Raw genomic sequence first — 16900 nt, forward strand, 5'->3', positions numbered from 1 at the left:
CAGTTTACATCCAAACACTTGATATTTGGTAAGTAAAATTATTATACAGTATGTTTTTATGTATATTAGTTTCTTAGTGTAGTATACTTCTTCATTTTTTAATCTTTCATACTGTATATATTTACATACATGTTGTTACACCTAAAATTAGCATTATTCGTTATAATTAGATTATCCAATTGAAATAAGTTGTATCAAAATTGAATAACCTGCTCAATGTACACATATATTAAGATATACATTTTCCAATTTTTAATTGTTACCATGTCATTACTTATGTTACCACTTTTCATAATTTCAATCAAAGGATTCATGATTTTATGCATGGATTGTTGTGCTATATGGTATCACAACAAATGAAGGTGCATTTTTCCAGCTGCACTGATAGCACATGCAAGGTGCATTGGAGTATGAATAAAAAATTCATTGCTAGTGATGAAAGTTGACAGTTCTTCTCCAGTTCTTCTCCGTAAGCATGAAAATGGTTGTTGGAGTTGACAGCAATATATTTCTTTATGCAAAAATAGGATATGGATGGTAGCATCACAATTTTCGTTATTAGACCAAATTCTAGCTCTTCATGCTCATATGAATAACCTGTGACTACAATTGCTCCAACCATGTAATCATTCCCATTAATGGTAACCTTTTTAGGCCTGTTGTCTTACAGAAAAATACAGCAAAGTATTAATAACAACTTGCAAAATCCATGCAAAATTTTGTCAGTTTTCTGCAATTGATTGGACTCATTTTGGCATGCCAGGCAGAAAACAGAACACAGCAAAATTTTCTAGTTTGTCCCATGCTTTAGATAAAATACTGGCATGATGTAATATTTTAATGTACAGCTTGCTTACAGTAAAGACTTTGCAATGGTATTTAAATCACAAACAAAATATAATAAGAGTACATTAAAAACTTACTCAAAGAACAACTCTTTGTCTGCCATGTCTTTCAGTTTAGCTTGTAATTCAGCATAGTAAGTGGATTCCTGAGCCACAACAATGTGACCGCTGCCTATAGAGTTCCTAAACCAAATTATTTGATGTGAGTTGTTTAATTAATGCATGCTTTAAATTTTATATTAATGCCATGCCTGTAGCTGTAAACTCGTGATTCATTATGCTATATATTACTTGCTGACCTTGGTCGTTTGAGAAATGAGCAAGTTTCTTCATCATTCACATTTAAATAGTAGCATTGCTGCCCCTGATGACGTGTGGCCATGGTATATGCTACATTCTTAAAATTCCCAATAAATGAAGCTAGCCTTTTGATATAATGATGCTTAGCTTCAAAACGCATGCACCACGTCCGCTTCATTGTTCCAATCTATAAAAAATATTATGTTTATCGTACTCCTGGAATTATTTATACGTAATTATTGCCATATACCATTACTATCTCATGTGTTTAATGTCTGAGTGCTTACTGCATCATGTGGGATGGATAATGAACCATATAGTGCATTTTAGGAATGATTGAACAGTCTGGATAAAGTTGAACAGATGTGGAATGATGTTCTTCAATCAGTTCCTCCAATACAGCAGTGGCATTGACTGATGTTATTTGTGCAAACACAATATCAACCATCTCTAGGAGCTGGCAGAAAAGCTTCTAGTGCTGGAACTTTGGAACAAGTCTACCAATTATCAGGTGTAAGAACTTTGCAAAGCAATACAATTGGGCTGCTAATAAGATAAAGTAAAATGCTGGCATTTTTTTCTGGTAATTTTATCAAGTGCTGGTAGCCTACTCTCTTTACTTGAAAATTTTAGACAATGCCTGGGTTATTCAATTCTAAATTTGTTGAAGCTTCTATTAGTTCTATTCATGACATTATGTAGCAAAGCTAGGTGTGTTACCTTTTTGCTTTAAGCTGTTGTTGTCGCTACAGGCCTTGCTGTAAGAAAATTAAGCGCAAGTTATTGATCACGCACGAAAAATTTATGGCGCGCTTGACGCTAAAATTTGTATAAATATCCTCAAAGTATAATTATAAATGACGTAGTTTTTACTTCATAGTTAACTCACCTTGGACTACAGTATGTGCTTAATTATTTATTCATATAGCTTATATTTGCTATAAACCTTGCCATTTGTTAAAAAATTAAATTTTTAAAAACGTTGCACGCGCCAATATTGTGTTGACAGATATACTGACGATCGTTTCTCTGTTGTGAAAAAGTACTATGGAAAAATCGCGCTCTTTTTAGGTCAAGGTCAAGTGCTGGCCAAAGTCGGCCAAAGATTGTATTTTCACGTAAAGGCGCACGTGATTTTGTGTTTTTGAAAAGAGAATTCCTTGCATAAGTGCACCTAAAGCTATTTCTTACTAATAGTTTTCATTCACACATTATTTTGTCATGCAATGAAGAAATTTCACAACTATCTGCAAATGTATTTCAGTACGTAATTTGATATTTGTAACCAGTTTCGCTCTCATGTGGAAGAAATCGTAAAATGGCGCGCTAAGGATCGGTCGCTTCAGTCAACTTGGGTGCGTGTGAGATCGCGCCCCTTAACGCAAGGCCTACAGTAGCTAGTGTGCGTTGCTGAATAGGTGAAGGTTTGTCTCTGTCATTCATGTAGCCATAGTTGAATAACTTATAGTAGTAACGAATAATAGTACACGGTTATTGAGTTTGTCAACGTAAAAAGTTTTTCATGATTAATGAAAAGGTTTAGCACCTCCTTGCATTCATACTGTAATACCCCTTTTAGTACATCATGCATGGCATCTCCAGGAAAGTCATCAATAACATGAAAAAATACAGAGTTGAACAAGATTGATTTTTGCTTCACCCCATAAGTCTTGGAAAGCTCTGGATTGATCTCTATTTGACGACAATGTTGATTGTGACCTTCCTTAGTTCGTAATTCAAAGTTAATTATAACTAAAAATAAACTAAATTTGACATGCCCATTGTATATTTAATATCATATTGAAAATTACGTATATCACGATACATACGCAGTTTTGGTTTATTTCTTTATTCCATACCAGTGAAGTAATAAGTTCATGAGTGCCCATACACTCTCTTCCCTTTAAGTAAGAAGCCGGACCTTCTTTAAATCCACCCAGCAGTTGTGAACCAAGATTATTCCCATTACAGTAAATTATATTTCCTTGTAATTTGTGTATTTTGCCACTAATTTTAGAACCATATCCCTCATTCTAGGATAAATATTGGAAAATGCAAATAAGTACGAACATTTGCGCAATAAGTTATTATTGTCATGTAGTCATTTGCCTGAGAAACAAATTGTGACGTAAGAGCCTAGATTTGACGTAGATACCTCCAGTGATACATGGTACTACATACAGAAGCCACCACACATATAAAGCAGACTACTGGGAGCACCTGTCCCATAAAGTTAGTAGTAGGCATTTATATGTGCCTACCACACATATAAAATTATGCCGTTTCACGCCACAGGCACATAGATAAATCCGTTGTTTTTGTAACAATGTATCAATATTACCTTCTAAAGTTCCATTACATCATTCATAAACGTTTCCAAAATGGCATCTATACCATATTTTTTATCAAGAGGAACGGTAACAAGTGCAACTAGTTAAATAGCATGAAGTTGCGATCTGTTCGCTGGATTAATATTGCCCAAAGTGTGGTAAAAAGTTGCTAGAATGGCATTACTACATTAAAAGTTAGTTCCTCTATGCCAATAGTTCTGGTGTTTGGGAAATAGTTGGTGGGAAAGTTGCAACTTATAATTTTAATGATAGTCATATTATTAAATAAAAAGCATAATTAGAATTTCATGACGTCAAACAGCAATTAATTACTTAATTTGTGTTTTCCAGCCTTACTTCCCAATGAATTTGCTATCTCCAGTTCATCGTAATAAAGAATTATTTGAATTGCCCTAGGATTTCTCGAAAATAACGGATGGCATTAGTATAGCTGACCATCGCAGAAATCTCTAATGTAAACATCGGTACTTTTATGAGGGCTTAATACCTGTAATGAACACTTTGTTGTTCAGATGGGATTATGTGATTGTTTGTTTGACATGAAGAAAGCAAAATTTCAACTAACAATTTCGTTGAATATCAAAATACGAACGATATAGAAGTATGTATTTCGGCAACTAAAAATTAAAGTGTCTAGCCTCAGTCTTCGGTCTTAATGATTACCATACAAACGGCAACCCCATTAATATTTTAACAAATAATAACATCCACTGAACGGTTAATAGTTTTAGCTAACTCATTGAATTACCTGAGAAAAAACTGTTGACTGATTAAGGATTTGTTCCAAGGATTTTAGCAATGGGACATACACGAATTCCTCGTTAACCAAAATTCTTTATGACCTGTTCCAACACGTCTCCTTTTTGATACATGACCAAGTAGTATACGTCTTGGTTCCTTAATTTCGAATGTAATTACTTCAATATAAACTAACATAATTGCATGCATTTCATGAATATTAGAACACGTGTTTTGTATACCTATACAGCTTGAATAAATGTATATATTGTCTAGTATAATCTAGTGAGCATGCTCAGATGTGAAGGTGTTAAGTATTAACCATTATTCTTATCACTAAGAAAAAAAAATTCTGAAATACTGTTTGTTGATGCTGTGTTTCAATATTGGCGAAAGGGTTTGATAAAGGGTGATCATTGTCGAATAAGTCACTTAATCCTTCGATGTTTGTTAGTTCTATGCCATCTTTTGCCAGCGTCTTTGCCACTTCCTTTCTCAACGCTCTTAAGGTCCTTTAAACAATGCCAGTTGTACGTATCTTGAACCACACTATCTAGTGATGTTTGAGTGAGAAAGTTCTTTTCCTTTAGCTTCAGTAGATAGAGAGCGTTTGCACGTTTCATTTTATTCATTTCATCTACATTCTGAGTATCAACAATTTCTTCATCTTCGTGCACAACTCTTCCATATCGATTCAATTCTTCGATGCCGTGTGTTAATTGCGCTACTGGCTTCTAAATATTAATGTCTCTGTAAGTACGACGTAGATGACTTTTGTAAGAAAAAACTCGTGTAAAAGTCAATTGATATCCAGGTATATCACATGTTATGTGTAAACCAGGATCATTTTGGCGATACAAAACTAAATGACTGACCATTTCTGATATAGTTGATGTAAAAAAGTCAGTACGTATTTGGCACGTAACAACGCTTATTATCACCACTTTTTATTAAAACTATATAATCAGCGGATTGTTTTATTATTAAGTTATACAGAATTGTAAAAAACCAACAAAACAAGCAAGCGCTCCGAAGACTTTTATTCTTTTTGTAAATCAGTGTTTCCACTTTATAAGTTGTTACATCATTTTCACGGATTCGAAAAGCTTTTTGGTATATTTGCGCTAAAAGTGGATTCCTTGTGAAGTGTTACTGAACATCGCTAGCTTCTTGCCGAGGTTTTTTACTCGGTTTTTTGAGTAAAATATAACTTTTCGGTGATGTCTTTGCTGTTAAATGAAAGCTCTGGTGTGCAAAACATTGTTTCTTTTCTCCAAGCTAATAATTTGTCGAATTCAGTCACCGTATTTGAAGGTAATTTGAAAAAACTCAGTTCACGGTTTCGTTTCTTGTTCATTGAAATACAAATTGTTGTCTTTTTAAGATAACGAAATCGATGGAGAAAACTTTTTTGCAATGAAATTGGTTGGAACATGCTGATAGAAATTATTAAAGATAAGAAAAAGTTCATCGCTTTGTGGACCTCGGTTACCAACATAGTAAGTGAGCCGTTGGTGAAAAATGTAAGATGTGTTTGATATTATGTGTGAATCAGGTTTCAAAATGTAAATATATGCTCTGTTTATTTTGTATGAAAGCAAACTGCACAGTTATCATCGATGCAAGTGCGGATTATAAATCATTAAAGTGACTATATCAGTTTATTGCCCTAAGAAAAATAATCTATTTAGATAGAGTTGATGATTTAACAACATTTGCTATATATTTTATAAGACAAAAATTTGATCTTCCTTGACTTTTTTGGTCTCAAATTTGGCTTTTTTTTCGTGTTTGACGGCGAGGTATTGTGAGTGGGGCTAGCTCAGCTAATGTGACGTACATTGTAGAAAACGCTGCTTTTTAACGCTGTAGTTTCTAGTGATATTTGTGACAAAGTCGAGGAATGTATTTTTATTAAACTTTAATTGTGTTGGGCTCTTTATTATTGAATCATACTATAATTCTACGGTGTTAAAAAGCAGCGTGTTCTCTAATGCACGTCACGTTCAGTGAACTAGACCCAGACACAGCACCTCGCGGTCAGATACGAAAAAAGCCAAGATAAAATATATTGTGAATGTTCTTAAACTCTATCTAAATGGGTTATTTCTCTGAAAGTGATATAGGCACTTTAATGCCATTGAAATATAATATTAGTGGGCCGACGACAAAATAGCGGCAAAAATTATCAAACGGTCGAAAAAATCACCCTTCAAAAGACAAAACCAAATGTAAAGGCACGGGGGGGGGCACTCTTTCTGAGTCATAAGAAATTCAGAGTAAATTAACGCATTGAAACCTCATCAAATACGTAGCTATAATTGTTCAAGATCATGTATTTATGAAGATTTACATAAATACAGAAGTATGTGATAATCTGTGACCGTTTAGGAATTTGATCCAAATGGCAATAAAGTACCCACTGACAGTTATTCTAAAGTATGTAAAACTATGAATTCTACATTAGTTTTTATTTATCATTTATGAGTAGTCGACTATGTTTGTCCTGAATACATTAATTTCTAAGTTCTTGAAACCTTTTAGTATATGATTGCAGTAATGCATGGAACATTTTAAGTATATAGACACACCACAAGTTGTCGTATGATGTACGTTTGAAAATACCTTAAACAACTTCCATTGCATTTTTCCGGCCTTGCATATGCCACTGTCGTTTAATCATTGTCTAATAAATTGGAAAAACATCTGATTAAGCAAACAACTAAACTAGACTATCATGTGGTACTGCCAGTTTGCACAAACCAATTACAGTACAAGAATGCAATGTATCATATAAAATGCTCATAGTGGAAATTTGGCGACATTTGGAATTTGTAGACTCAGCAGTAATTTATCCTTAATGAGGCCATCGGATTTTAAATTTGCAATAGATGCAAAACGTATGTATTATTTCATTCAATTGTGTTTTCAGCTTTTTTGGGGGAATCAATTGTTGTTGAATCATGCAAAACCTAAATGTCACATGATTTCAAAGATGAGTATTTTTTTAGAGGCAACTATCGCCTGAAATAATTTGACAGGCATGCATGCCTTGATTATAGTATACAGCTATAGATGAAGAAATAACGACAGAAAATAGTTCAAGGTAAGAAAAAAGTCAATTTGTAACAATACCGGGATAAGGCTAAAATTTGTTACATAACTTATGCAGTCAATGAGTCTCAGTGTATGCAATACATTTAATCGTCGATTACAAAAATAGTCAAATAAAAAGGGCTTAAGATTTACGGAGGTCCTTACCGAGGAAAACCTGACCGTTGTCTCGTTGAACAAGGTTTGTACAAAAAGACAGCTGTCCCATATTTCTCAGTAAACACCTAACAGGTGAAAGCAAGAAAAGTTATTTGACTTGACACGAAACTTTCGTTCTTACTTCTGTATCGCTGTTTTATCAACGTTAGCTTTCCCTCCTGATTTTCAAGAGTAAAGAATAATACTTCTAATACAAATTCCCAACTTTCCACTGCATGCTTGAATGAAATGGGAAATGCGGAGTCCCAGAAAAATGTTTTATTCCTTAGAGTCACACGCTTACAACACAAACTCCGTAAAAAGTGCTCATTTTAGTTCGAGAAGAGGACCATTTTCATTCGGACATCACATTTTTTAATATATACGTTATAGAAGTGTCTATCTTTCCAAGAGAAAAAAATGAGCACTTTTTTTATAGAGGTATCAAAAAACTGCTTCTATGTGAAGTCACACAACATTTAGAATTGGCATTATTCAGCAAAAATTTATCTGGAAATAGGTCTAAACGCAATCGAAATGACTTTTGTGCTTGGGATTTGCAATGTGCAGTAACCTTACCCAACGAATACAGAGTGTGTTTGTAACCTTATCTGATTTATCTTGCTTTTTCTGCATTACTTTCTTATAGGCACCTGTAAATAGCCAGCCTACGTCATATCATTCTTGGTTAAAAGATTTCAAGATTCCATCCAGTGTAAATGTGGCCAGCTTGTGACTAATGCTGCTAACCATCGCTAAGGCATAATATTAGAGCAGGGCCGTTCAGAGAAATTAAGAACATTGAGCACAATTAAATTTGAGGTGCCCTTCTTTGTGACCCGACATATATTACAATTTTCTATTTATTGGTATTTAAATTTAAAGGTCCGATCAATACGCCCCATTATCACCTCCCTGCCCCTTTCCCCATAGCGGTCATGTATTAGAGAACTTTTTGTCATTACAAACGCTTTTGGTATCACTCAGCTATGTATATTTTATATAATATAAGCTGTTTATTAACGTTGAACATACACTTCTAGTGGGAACCAAATGTTGAGAACGCCTTAAGAGTGGTAAGCTGACAAAAGAACAATAGAGTGCATTGAATAGACAAATTTGCATGTCAATTACAGCACAGCACACAGGCTTAGTGACTGCTGCTAAGAGGAACCAAGTAGCAACGCTGCTGATACAGCAGTATCCATGCTTAAGTGGATCATTTGGATCAAGTCATGAAAATATAAAAGTTAAAGTCATATTTAATGATTTTCTAAACATTATAAAATACAACAAGAGCGATCCTTTGTTTACATCACCACGAGTTCCTTAATCATTTGTTGGTTAAGATAGTCATGCTTTTATAAAAAGTTTGATGCTGTCTTGTCTATGAAGATAGAAAACTTTGCTGTCACTAGCTACGAGTATTACGTTTGCACAAGACTTGCAGATGCTCTTTTGGGAAAACGTGGTAGTTACGTTCTCGTGGTACTTACGTAAAAATCTACCGCTTTTGGAATGGGCTATGTCATAAGTCACTTACTTTCTTTCTAGTTCACATTTGCTCGTTATCGTTTAACATAATAGCATAGATAATTCTATCATTAAACTACTTTTAACAATTCTGGGCAAAGAAAATCAAAGATCGCCTAGTAAATATAGGAAGGAAAACTGCGAGAGAGGTTAAAGTTTACACATTGTTGGCATGAAAATTACATCATGCTTTCCATGTTAAATGATTTTGACAAAACATTTTTCTTACTTACTATCCAGTTATAGTCCAACATTCTTGGCAAACTTCCATTGTTCGTTCACTCCCTTAAGAGAGGCTGGGAATCACTTAAAGCCCGTTTCCACTTAAGAAATTTTTCCAAAGAATGTTTAATTTTTAACATTGCACATGCTTTCGCCAGACCAATAACACAAAGTTGAAAAATTTCTTATACGTAAAAACGGGCCTTTATAATTGTTGTCTAACTAGATCGCGCTTCGTATTTTTAAAAACAAAAAATAGAAAAAACTCGGAAGACGCTGGTTTGGTTTATGAGAAGAAAAAGGCTGGTAGAAAACGGAAATTAGTTGAATCATCACAAATTATTCCAGATATACCTAAAGGGGACTCAGAAATAACAATTAATGAGCAGCGTGATCAGTTAGTGGCTTTTTGTAAGAGCAACAAGCAGGACATGATGCTTGTACACAGTTGATGGATGGGACCTTTCCCAAAAGAAGAAGAAATATCATCGAAGAAAACGAAAGGGCTTTGAAAGTTCTTAAGGACTACCCAACCGTTGCCAAGGACAAAGAAATAGAGGTTATTTATTCGTTGTATATACAAAGTGTGTAAAAAACTAAAAAAATAGGGAAATAGGGCTATAGTTATCACTGTGCAAGACCTGCAAAATCCTTTAATTGTATAGACAGTTGGACTTCCAATGGATCATCTGACAGAAAATTTTTGCAAATAAAAACCTTTTTTAGAATGAGAGTTGTGTTACTTCGAATCTTTTTCGAAATAGCTTGCGCACGAAAACGACAATGCGAAAAACCAGGTGGAACACCTAGGGTTAAAATATGTTACATGTTGTTCAAGCTTACAAACTTCCGTAAAATTTGGCGAAACCGTGCACGAACGCCAAGCATCCAAATTGAGGATAAGTTTACATTATTTTCTTTTTAAATGCCATTTTCTTTAAAACTTTCATTGGTTATTCATATTTGGATTAATTAAACCACAAATTTATGCATAATTGAGGAAGATTATAACAAGATGGTATTTAAAATCTCAAAATAATTTGCAATTTGAAAGCTATGCGTTCGTGTACGCATCGCCCAAATTTCTTAAAACTTTGTTAGCTTGTACAGAATGTGTCATATAGCTGTTGACGTTGAATGCTCCAAGAATGCGCAATTCTGTGTGTTTATAAAAACAGCTGTTTAGTGTGTAGGTATACACAATTGTTTGGGTAATACAGTTTAAGTGATAGTCATAAGTCATCGTGATTGTAAACTCTTTGTCTTAATATATATCAGTTCCATAGAAAATACATGCAAAAACAAAAATGGCATATGTGTTCACTTTTAGATAAAAGCTGAGTTAAGTAGAATCCTTCAGCGCGAACGCGTATCACAAGATATTAAAAGAGGCATTTGAAATGATACGATCTCGATTCCAAATATATAATAAAAAGCAAATTGTCAGTTGGAAAAGATTTTCTACTAAAAATATTTGTGTGTTCACGTTTATTATTTAAATCTCATTGGATAGTTAAATATTTACAACATCATTAAAGTCCATCATTGCTTGTTACACTTTGAATTGTTTACAGTAAATATTGTAAAATTAAGAAAAAAATAAATGAACAATATTTGTTTGCAAATCAAACTATACTTGTAGATTTAGTTGTTGACTTTAAATAAATGAACGTTTATATGAAAGGAGAGTCCCAAGATGTATAAATTGTTCACTTAACTTGTTTACAAAACATATAAAGGTTTGAATTATGAACTTCAAGCAGGAGGTGGGATGATTTTAAGTTAAATACAAGTGGCTTACACACCTACAGGCTATTTCGTTATTGTTATTTGCGTTTATATAGACAAAGAATGATATATTTTTCTGAAGAGTCAGTTTTTCCGTGTTTTACTTAATGTTTAATGCCAAAAAATGTTTTATTGTGAGGTTGAATTTGCAAATGCATCAGGAATGCATACATAGTCTACTACTCTACTTACTATATTCGGTTATTTTAGATAATTATCTACAAACAAAGCGAGAACAAAATAAAATAGAATGAAATGTTTACCTTATGTGCAAGCTAACTTGTGCAAAATTTCCCTCTGTGCTAAATTTTCGTAAAAAAAAGGCATCTTGAAATGCGAAAAAATCATTTTGAAAAAAAACAATGATTTTTTCCAAATATTTAGTTAATACCTTCCACATGAATTTTTTTGAAAAATTATCGGTTACTGCTGCAAATAAACTTACATATAAAATAAACCTTATAAATAAACTTACATTTAAAATTGACACAACAAAACAAAATCAATGTAATTTTTATAAATCAGTTACGGCATTAACGTATACACAACTGTAAAGGCACAAACGTTTTTCTAAAGTCTTTTCTAAACAGAAAATAGCTCGCCGATTGTTGGCTACGAAAAATCACCAACCTTTTGCCATTGGCGAATAACTTTGCCAATTTTCAGATGAATAAAATTTTACTTTTCAAAGCTTCACTAAGACATTTAAAATCTTCACCACTTAATTTGTTATTGCAATTACTTAATTCAGTAAGTTTACAATTCTCACTTTTTAAATCTTCACTAAGTTTTTCAACGGTTTTATCACCTATATTACAATAATTAATATTCAATACAGTAATTTTGCAATTTTCACTATTCAATACTTCACTAAGATATTTACCACCCTCATCGTTAAAAATGTTTTATGCAACATCCAATTCAGTTAGATCGCAGTTCTCACTCTTTAATGCTTTACTAAGATATTTAGCACTCCTATCACCTATATTGCTATTACTTAAATACAATTTAGTAAGTACACAATTCTCACTAATATATTCAGCACCTTGATCACCTATACTATTATTACTGACATAAAGATCTTCACTAAGTTTCACTAAGATATTTAGCGCTTTAGTCACCTATACTATTACCACCGATGTTTAATTCAGTAAGCTTGCAATCCTCACTTTTCAAAGCTGCACAAAATATTTAGAGCCCTGATCACTTATATTATTTTCTTCAATATTCAATTCATTAAGCTTACAATTCTCACTCTTCTAGGCTATATTAAGATATTCGGCACCATGATCACCCATACTGTTATTACCGATATTTAAATCAGTAAGCTTGCAATCCTTACATTTTAAAGCTTCAGTAAGAAATTCAGCACCTTCATCACCTATACTGTTATTACCGATGTATAAATCAGTAATTTTACATTTCTTCAAAGTTTCATTAAAATATTAGCACCTTCATCAATTATTTTGCTAATACTAATATGCAATTATGTAAGTTTACAACTCTCACTCTTTAAAGCTTTACTGAGATGATTCCAAAAGTATTTTCCAAAATTAAAACAGATAAACCGTAAACAAATTAAAATTTCTGCTCTTACATTTAACAAATAGTTTTTCATTGGAAAACAGCTATGATTATCAAGAAACTTGGTAAAAAAAATTTTGAGTTTCTCGCATTCAGAAAGAAATTCAAACAATGCGCTTGAATGAACAGGCGTAAAAGAAACTCTATCAATCCTCATTTCTTGAGAAAAACTCTTTAACTCCATGCAAGCTGACCTCTTGACATCTTTGTCCTTCAACTCGTATAAGCACTTTACTCCTAGAAAACCAAGGAATTTATCGCTGTCCTCAGGAAATAAATTTGAAATCCAATCATTAAATCTACAAATTTAAAACACAATTTACTTTTAAACCATTGGTTTGATAGAAGAAAAGGCCGTATATCTAATGTTGATTGACTGGAAATTGATTTGCTAATGCAATAATTCAAGATCGGTTTTAATTCTTGCATTTTACACATGCTGAATGCTATAAAGACAATAGAAATGATTAGATAAACTCTTCATTTTCTTTTGTTTTAAATGTATTTTGGCTTTTGTAAAATTCAATCTTTGAAACAGTCCTAAAATATTGAAGCAATACATTTGTAAGTTTGCTCTGTAGTCGTGTGGAGCTAGACTGTTTCCGTCTAGCAAGAACCTTTTGGTAAAAAGAAACTAAGATTAAAGTTGCCAGCAAAGTACCAAAAGACAAATTTTGTTCAACATGTGGCATGTTATATTCTTTTCCATCTCCGATCACTCAAATCTTTCTTTTAAAATGAAAGAAATTCCTTGTTTTGATCAAAAAAATGATGAGCCAAATTTTAAAATTAACCGCTAGCTAATGCACTATATTTTTTATTATAATCAACGTGAATAACTTAATAATTGTAATTAGATAATGTTCCCATTCATTTTAATGATTTATTCATTTTATAACATCCTATAATGTATCATATTAATTAATTCATATCAATCTGCAATAAAGATGAAATTTTCGTATTGTTGAAACATGTTTGCTTTGAAAAAATCATCGTTCTTATTAAATATCCTTTAGGCTTGTTAATACTTAACTATTAATTAGTGAAGTTTATTATTTGCAATGCAAATTGTGGGAATGCCAACTCTTCTTAACTTTACAAATATACACATGGATTACTCAACGAGCTATTGCAAACGTTTTGCACTACATCGTAAAATGCAGTTGCAAGGAAGATCGGCTTAACACTTGGTTCTACCTCACGTTTGTTTGAGCACATCCAATGAGTTTTAATAGTATCTCTACCAAAAATTCAGATGGGGAAGACATACAAGAGTAATAGAAACGAAACAAATTACAAAAAAGTTTAAATAGTATAACGATGATCATATCAATGTAATTATTTTAAGAAAATATTTTCCTACGAACAATTGAAAGATGATTGTAAACCAATAATAATGCGATGGTGACATGTGTAAAGAATCCTTTAATTGCTGCTTTGAATACCAAATCAGGAAAATTATAGTAGAAAGATAATAAGTAATTATTTTTTTTTTAAATCAGCCTACTTGGATTTAATAAAAAATTTCACGTAACCACATAAAACGTGTAGAAATTCTCCATTAATACATATAAATATTTTACCTTTGTCCAACAACGTTAATATCTTCTACTTCTTTTCATTTTTTCATATCTTCAACTAAACCAGAAATGAATTCAATCACCAAATGCCATTTAGGATCTGCCACTTGATCTGCCAGTTTTCCGAGGTTTTGCCCATCGTCAACAATACACCACGCAGCTAAAAATTCCTAAAGAGTTAAATGAAGAAAATAATAAAAAAAGCCTCGTTTATTTGGAACTTGATGAAAAATACCACAGTTTGCCAAATCTTGAAATTCTGTATTATTCTCTTCCTCAAAAATCAAATTTCCTTTCTCAATACCTCATTTTGCTTTTTCTTTTTTTTTATCGGTATCAAGCAAGGATGGTAAAGGAAAGTCAAATAATATTTTTGGCGTTGTTTTCTTCTTGAGAGAAGGATGGTGTCTCCATAATAAGATTTTAATGACTCTGTTGTACAATTCAGTGATTGTCGTTGGAATATCCTCAGCATTATTTATAAAGCATTCCTTTAGGTTCATACAGACGATATAAGTGTTGACGGGGATAAAACACAGGCTACGAAGCTTACTAGAATTATCAATGCAATTCAAAATCAGTTCATTGGTATTCTTATCATCAACACAAAACTTGTCGATATTATATTTGATCTGTTCTTCAAAAAAACCTAAGATCTCCACATTTCGGTCAAATTTTAGTTCATGAAATGCGTGTTCAGCTGTGGGTCGTGATGTTACAACAACAGTGACACCAGGCAACAGTTTACGTTTTACCAACAAACTTAATAATGTAAATGCTGGCATTTTCGCATTATGGAGGGGGCAATTACGTCCCTTCTAATGCAAAAAAGCTAAGTTACATAAGGAGGCCCTAATTGTTAATTCTTTCTGGGAGAATATCGTAATTACGACTTGACTGAAGCTGCAGAGAGGAACTTACGGAGTTTTGGATGAAGCTTCAGTAATCCACTTTTTCAAGCCTAATGTAACATTGGAAGATTACGCCACATCTACGTTTGTTTCTATGTGTCTGCGTAGATTTGATATGTGAAACGTGTCGATATTATGTGGAACGAAGAAAATTAGGAAGAGCCTGAAAGCCACTACTAGGAGTCTTCGCGGTTTAAGAGTGAGGCAATACGTTGCACCGAATAACCCCCTTCCAAAAGATTTTCTTCATGTTGAGTAAAGCAAGCAAGAGCAGTTTCAATTTCTCGCCCAGTGTGTCACTTCTATTGATTGAGAGCGCCAGGCAGATGCTATCCAGTGTTGTTTCAGGAAAATCAAAGTGCACAGTGACGATACAGATGTTCAGGCTCTGACAGTATGTCTGCGCCATCAACTACAAGAGCTGACAGCTAATGTTATTGAACTCTGGGTAGCACTTGAAACCTGCACACATCTATGTACGTTGTATAGCAGCTCATGAAATAACTAATTTTTTCGGTAGTGAAGATATCGGTGCTTTTGCCCGCTTTTCATACTTTCACTGGATGTGACACCGTTTCCTGTTTTTCGGTAAGGGCAAGAAAACTCCTTGGATACCTGAAATATTTATCCCAATGTTACTCCTGTTTTTCTAGCCATGAGCAATGCACTTTTGGAAGTTTGTGATGAGTGGACATCATTTTTGGAGTGGTATACTGTGTTGTTGTATGACAGAGCGTAACAAAAAAATGTCAATGAAGCCCTTAAGCAGTTTTTACTCGCAAAGGACAACAGTTTGATGCTTTCCCATCAACACGAGCAGCAATGGTCCAATATGTCAACTGTACAATCTAACAGGCTGGTACGCGTAGGTACAGGAGCTTGCGCAAATTCCTTTCCTTCTACGTCTGCAAGACTAAAGATAGATCTTAGATGGAAACAAATATCGGCCCTTGAGGACAACATTACCAGAAATGATGAAGTCATGTCAGCATTTGGTCAAGTGTGGTGGCAAAAGTGTTTGTCATGGACGTTGTGATTGCTACAAGGTCAATTTGAGTTGTACAGCTCTTTCCAAGTGTCTTGAGGATTGCGACAACAGATTATTTAATAAGGATTTGTCCATCATTCGGTAACAATTTCATGCTTTACTTTTTAAACAGGTTTTTAACCAAGTGCTGAATACGTGCCTCTCTGTATACGTTGCTCAGATATACTCAGAATGAGCACTCAGATATACTCATACACGGGCACCATCAAAATATAGTGTTCCTATTGGAGCACGTTCCTGAACACCATGCCCAGGCACTCAGTATCTGAACACATTATAATAAGCTTCACAAACGAAATAAAACAAATTTTGTATATTTGATGATTACTGATAAAATTCTTAAAATCAACTTTGCTATATTGGGAACAACAATCTTATTCTGCAACCTTCTTTTGCCGCAACCCCACCGCACTTTTCAAATTTCTCCGCGGTCTGGAGAGTTATGTTACAAAGAACATTTTCAAGATTCAAATGTTAAGGATTAATGTTTTATAAGAAATACGGAAAACGTTTTTGTCATATTTAGTCATGTTCTTTATGACATGAAATAACTCCGCAATAAACTGATTCTAGTTACCTCATAATTAATTTTTAATTGCGTGTAAGAAAAGAGTTTTTAGACAGAAACCGAACGTCGTATATTATGAACTTTTGTCCAATGATTCTAGTCAGTACCTGTTTTGTGATTACTAGAATTATTTGATTGCAATGGTTAATCTGAGCGATACTTTTTAAGAACAATTTGCTT

At 33.4% G+C, this 16900-nt stretch overlaps 1 long non-coding RNA gene across 1 annotated transcript; it reads left to right on the plus strand.

The window, feature by feature from the left end:
* The first annotated feature begins 7192 nt into the window (after positions 1-7192).
* LOC124436828 lies at positions 7193-8520 on the plus strand. Its single transcript, XR_006945505.1, has 2 exons — positions 7193-7340; positions 8136-8520. It is a non-coding gene; the product is annotated as an uncharacterized LOC124436828 (long non-coding RNA).
* The last annotated feature ends 8380 nt before the right edge of the window (positions 8521-16900 follow it).

Source organism: Xenia sp. Carnegie-2017, unplaced genomic scaffold, assembly GCF_021976095.1.
Source record: "Xenia sp. Carnegie-2017 unplaced genomic scaffold, XeniaSp_v1 HiC_scaffold_16, whole genome shotgun sequence".
In the NCBI taxonomy this organism is placed as follows: domain Eukaryota; kingdom Metazoa; phylum Cnidaria; class Anthozoa; order Malacalcyonacea; family Xeniidae; genus Xenia; species Xenia sp. Carnegie-2017.